The sequence below is a fragment of the Panicum virgatum genome, chromosome 1N (genome assembly GCF_016808335.1).
Source record: "Panicum virgatum strain AP13 chromosome 1N, P.virgatum_v5, whole genome shotgun sequence".
NCBI lineage: Eukaryota > Viridiplantae > Streptophyta > Magnoliopsida > Poales > Poaceae > Panicum > Panicum virgatum.
Window position 1 is genome coordinate 5,626,427 of NC_053145.1, and position 6,354 is coordinate 5,632,780.

General features: G+C 40.9%; 1 long non-coding RNA gene across 2 annotated transcripts; it reads right to left on the reverse strand.

The window, feature by feature from the left end:
• Positions 1-243: 243 nt before the first annotated feature.
• On the reverse strand, positions 244-3,521 carry LOC120654810. Of its 2 annotated transcripts, none has more exons than XR_005667181.1 (3): positions 3,350-3,521; positions 754-834; positions 244-671 (listed from the first exon to the last, which is right to left on the reverse strand). It is a non-coding gene; the product is annotated as an uncharacterized LOC120654810 (long non-coding RNA). The 2 variants fall into 2 exon arrangements; XR_005667180.1 differs by lacking the exon at positions 3,350-3,521 and adding an exon at positions 921-1,425.
• Between the last annotated feature and the right edge of the window lie 2,833 nt (positions 3,522-6,354).

Here is a 6,354-nt window from a genome sequence, read left to right on the forward strand (position 1 = left end):
AAATTAGTCCAAGAACTAGTAAACTGATCAATCCAATACAAAAACTTGACACTTTGGTGCGCATACGGTCCAAATCCCGCCACGTCACATATTTGTCCACAGTGGACGATGAGGTGGCAGGGTGGGATCAGCTCAGCTTGACTTGGCTCAACTCATCGGAAACACGGGCTCAGTGAACTTCTTGACCGTTTGAGTGATAAATTATATATGACACTTGTGCAACTCTCGAATTGAAACGCAACATTCCAAACTATTTGTGTTCATAAATATAAAATGTGTGCAATACAGAATGCGTTTGAATGGTCTAACACAATTATTGACTGAATTTAACAACCAAGATAATGTATTTTATATCTGATGAATGAACTAAAAAAACTACTCTTGAATCATGTGCTCCTACCACGTCCTCCTCCCCTGGCTCCTTTTCTGCCAGTACGTACTCCTGACCTTCCTCTTACCCATGCAGTACCACTGCATTCTGCAGGATGTTCATCATCTGTTGTAGTCTTTGCCTTTCTTTTTCTTGACCTTGTACTTGTAGCTCGGCCTCTACCTATATTCATTGCTGTAGTAAGCCTTTGTGGAGGTATGTTATCCCTTTCCATAGCTACAAACATATTTTCATCCGGCCACGGACCCCGTGGCTGCATTGCTGACCGTCCTATGTTTTCCTACATAGTATTGACAAAGTTTAATATACCTTGGAATTAACTAATGTCAAATAATGTTGTAAAAATAACTAGATTGCTATACCTGACGTAGAAGATTAAACACCGTAGTGTCAGCATTTTCACTCGGATCTAGTTCATTGTTCAGTCTAGCTGGCATAATCTTCTGAAAAAATAAAGACATCGATATTATGATTGGCATAGAAAAATGAAAATCTTATGTCAAATGTAAACAAATTAAACAACATGCACCTCTAGTATGCTTGGGTCATCATATTCTTCCTATTCTTCTTCTGGATTAGGCATATTTATCTTATCTGGATATTTGTGGCATGTTCTCTTATTGTGTGTGGATGATCCACAAGCACTGCAATGCATTGTCACTCCGTGCTTGCTAAGTTTGGTGCCACCTTTTAATTCAATTGGATTTTTCTTTCTATTCTTTGCAGGCCTCCCTACCTTCTTTTCATAGATAGGTGGCTGCACATCGACCCCATTCATTTTTTCCCATTGTATTTTGTCTCTCACAGGCCATATGTTATAGCCATATGCCTCCATGATGTTGCAATTGAATAGCACTCATGCACCATTGTTTCTGGCTTGATATCGTCATGCCTGAAACATGCAATGGCATGGCAGCAGGGTATACCTGTTAGCTGCCATCTCCTACAGTCACATGACCTCACATTTATGTCCACAATGTTAGTCCCATATTTGTCATTGACTGAAAAAATCCCTCCTCCTGCAGGATATACCATACAAGATGCTGCTATCTCTATATGTCTATCAAGCTTCTTCTTCACCTTGGGACATATAGTGCCAATCCACTTACCTGTAGCTTCCTGTTGCTTTGTATAAATTCTATTTGTGATTTGACACCTGATTTTCTCAAACATTGAGAGTATAGGCATCTCCCTAGCATCTAGTATATACCTAAGGGAATATGAAAATGATGTTAGAAGAAGCTATGAAGTAACAATGTGCAATAAGTAATGACTTGGGGTATGAGGTAACTTACTTGTTAAAGACCTCATAATTATTGTTTAGTAGCAAATCACATTTAGGGAAATCACTAAAGAAAGCCCTAACCCAAGTACTAGGTGCCAATTCTTCAACCTATGCATATGCTTCTGGGCTATCCTTCTTCATTTGCTCCATGTTCTTCTCCCACTGAGGGATACTGCTAGATCTAGCTATTGCCCATAGATCATTCTTTAGTGTTTCCCCCTTGTGAATGGAGTTGAAATTTTGATACAAGTGCCTCACACAAAACCTATGTTCAGCATCAGGGAAAATATTGTTCACAGCATTGATCAAACCCTGTTGATACACACAAAACTTGTAAAGAAACAACCATAAAATTAAATATAGGGCAGTCACTAGAAGTTCTTGTGATGTACTTTTTGTTTGTCGCTCATAATGGTATAAGGACCTGTATTGAGGATATTTAAGTCATTCTTCAGAGTAGACAAGAACCACTTCCACGTGCTTGTTGATTCAACCTCAACTACACCCATAGCAATCGGATATATGCACTCGTTTGGATCAATCCCCACTGCTGTTAATAGTTGGCCACCATGCTTGTTTTTAATATGGCATCCATCAATGCATATAATGGGCCTGCATCCTTTAAGAAATCCTCTCTTACATGCATCTATGGAGTAATATAGTATACTGAAATGATCCATGACCATTCCAGTTTTAGGATGCTGCAGTGCCTTCAATGTGAGGAAGAATGTACTTCCAGGATTAGATTTTCTGAGCTCTTCACCATAGTCCCAAAGCTAATTATATTGCCTTTTTTCATCACCGTGAATTATGCGCAAAGCTTCCTTCCTTGCCCTCCCTAACTTGTGTCTAGATGGGGTCATGTTGTACTCCCTTTGCACCTTAGCTGCAAAAGCCTTTAGACTCATTTTCTCATCATCTCTGAACATGTCAATGTACTTCCTTGATAGAAAAGAAGCAGTTAAAGCCTTGATTTTCCAAGTTTTATTGCAAGTATGAGTGCCAACATGCTCCTTGATGAGCATGCTCTTGCTCCTGCTATCAGTAGCTGCCTTAAGCTTCCATGGACAATCACCTTGGCAATACACCCCTCTAGCCTACCTTTCTCATTTATGTCCTTCCGGAGATGTCTCCTTTCCCTAACGCTATATGCATTGATTGCTTTCCTTAACTCCTCAACATTTGCAAATACCATTCACAACTTAAACACTGGTGCTACCATGTCAACATCTGCCCTGAAAGTTTTGAAATTAAACTTCACTGGACTTGCATCAGCATCTTTCCTGAGCAAATTGATACCTGAACCCCCACGTCATCTTCGCCATTGTCTTCCTCTAACTCATTGTCACTGCAAACCTCCTTCCCTTTAGTTTTAGCCTCTTCATCTGTTAAAATATCATCCACATTTTGACCAAATAAGTCATCATCATCGATGTTGAGCTCGTAGTCACTGTCAATAAAGTCAGAATCCCCTTTCGAATCTTCATTTGCACCTAAGTCCTGCTCACCTTCTTCTGTCTCAATACCTTCCTGAGAACCCATTCTTGTCACCTCAAGACGACTAGACTTCCTCTCAGGGCTAGTATGTTCCACTTGTTGGAGTTGTTGTGTTCTATTGTGAAAAATGTCATCAAGGAAATTTAAATGGTCGACATACAGCATAATGTTCTTACAAGTAGAAGCCATATTTGACATTGCAATGATATCAGCATCACCCCTCAAACTTCTCAATCCATCTCCCACTGACTTCCCTGGTTCACACCAATAAACTCTTGTAGATGCTGAATTATTGCATTCTAGAATCCCCAAGAATTCATCAACATACAATAGGGACCATGTATCAGTATTACAAAAATCAAACCAATCTATCTTGTTGTCCATATATATCATTTTCTTGTCAAGTCCACAGAAAAATCCTTTATAATGTATCTCTACACTGAAGTAATCATCATTTACATCTGCATTGGAAAATACCTTAGTCAAGAAAATATTTAGCACAAAGCACTACCAAAGTGATTTCATTTTTTTATGATCTAAAACAACTCACGGTTGAGTGTTTCACATGCACTGCTCGCACATGCTACAAGCTAATAGGGCAAAGGTTTTTATGCAGACAAAAAAAAACAGTGTTTCCATTCCAACTTCGATGACACATAGGAGTCAGGTGAACAAATCGCAAGAACAAAATAGTTGGGTTAAGATTAGGGGGCAACTAACCGTATGAAGGAGGACTAGTGTAAGCATCTAGGCCCTCAAGGTATGTTTCGGTGATTAATGACAACCATTATTGTGACTAATGAGTTTGTGCAGCTTAATAGATCATTATCGCTCATTTGGTCATATGTCAAAAGAGGCCCCTCAATTTCATTATTCAAAAAGGCGATCTCGGTATTCAACTCAATTTTATGTCAAGACTAAGGATCTTTCTAGTCCTAAGTGTCATAAGGTTGAGAAGGACACTTAGGTTAGTATAGGTTTTATAGTTTTGTAGTGATCGCACTATTAAGAGGGGTTAAGGCTAAGTAACTTGAGCATGGACATGATCATTTGAAAATGGATGCACACTATGGTCACTCAGGTTTCTAGAAGTTCAAATAAGTGGTTCTCAAACTATATCTCAAGAATATTTGGATTTCATTCAAGACTCAAATCAGAAAAGACAAAATCAGAAAAAGTCTATACACCGGTTTAACCGACGCTCTCAATTTTCTATACGTCGGTTAAACGAAATCAGCAGAGTCTGGACAAATTCAATACACCGGTTAAACCGACGTGTTTGAAATTAACGTCGGTGCATTGGTCCAGAGTTGGTTTTTCCAGGGTATTTCAAGTTCTATACACCGGTTAAACCGACGCTGTTTAAATCAAGACGTCGGTGCAATTGACCAGTGAGATGGTTTTTCAGAGGAATTCAAAAGTTGTACTCACCGGTTAAACCGACGATAGGTTTGAGTTAACGTCGGTGCAGTTGTCCAGAGACTTGGTTTTTCAGTGGATTAGTGGACAACTACACTCACCGGTTAAACCGATGGTACGTCGGTCAATCTGCCCAAGTTGTAACGGCTAGTTTTCAGAAGAGGCAGTTTACATTCACCGGTTAAACCGACGATGACAAATGGAGGGACGTCGGATTAACCGGCGCTACGCAGTTTTCTGGCAGCTTTTCTCCAACGGCTCTATTTGTGTGAGCTGCCTATATATACCCCTCCAATGGGTCATTTCGCCCACTCTTGACACCAGGCAACATCCAAACACTCATACCATAGTCAAGAGCCACCTTGAGCTTCATCATTCACATACTTGTGCATTCAATCAATCAAGAAGCAAGATTAAGGACTTGAGTAGAGAGAAGCTAGTGTGCATCCGTTCTTGGTGATCGGTTCTTGCTCAAGTGAAGGCCTTAGCTTGTTACTCTTGGTGATTGGCATCACCTAGGCGATCTTGGTGATCGAGGTGTTTCTCGCGGAGCTTGCCAAGGATTGTGGGAGCCCGGAGAAGAAGATTGTACGTGGCTTGATCTCCACCACGCCGGGATGGTGAACGGAGACTCTTAGTGAGCGCCCTCGTCTCGGTGACTTGGGAGGTGACAATACTCTTTGTGAGTGTCACAACGTGGATTAGGGGTGTGTGCCAACACATCGATACCACGGGAAAAAATCCGGTCGTCTCTTGTCCACTCTCTTTATTCAAGCATTTTCTTTCATGCAATTTACTCATGTGCTTGACTTAGAGATCATAACTTAGCTCTACCTTGCTAGGCTTTACTTTGTTTTATCTCTCTTAGCTTGTGTTAGTAGCTTAGTTATCCGATTGGTGAATTGGTGCCCTACTAGCATTGCATAGGTTAAGGTTGCTATACTTTGTTTTAGAAATTGAAAAAGGCCCAATTCACCCCCCCCCTCTTGGTCCATCGATCCTTACAATTGGTATCAGAGCCTCGTTGCTCATTTGGATCATTAGGCTTCACCGCCTAGAGCTATGGCCAAGATGGGTGGTTCGCTGCCCCACTTCGAGGGCAAGAACTTTGCTTATTGGAAAGTTCGCATGGCCGCATATCTTGATGCGATTGCCCCCGAAGTGTGGTTGGCCACTAAGACCGGATTCACCGGAACTCCCACCGCCGAACAATTAAAATGGAATGCCAAGGCTAGAAATGCAATTTTCGAAGCTTCATCAAGTAAGTTGGATCATATTGCCAACATTGCCAAGTCACCGGGCACCACACTAGGGAGTGCACTTTACCATCACGTCCTCTTCCTAAATTACCCAAGAATTATTCTTCAATGTTTCAAAATAACCATTTTCTCTTGAGTAAAGTGAAGGGCAAGGTGAAGGCCAAATTCATTGGCAAACTCACTAAGGAGTCAAAGAAAAAGCTCCCCAAGCAACTTTGGGTCCCAAAAGCTCTTGTCACACATGTGCAAGGCCCAAAGCTTGTTTGGGTTCCTAAAACTCAAAAGTGAATTCTCATGTGTGTAGGTGAACTAAAAAGCCGGTGGAAAACATTGGGTACTAGATAGCGGTTGCTCTCAACATATGACCGGCAATGATAGCATGTTCACCTCCCTTGAAAACCCCGGCGATCATGAACATGTCACCTATGGTGATAACTCAAGGGGAAAAGTTTTAGGTTTGGGTAGAATAGCTATCTCTAAAGATTTATCCATTTCTAATGTCT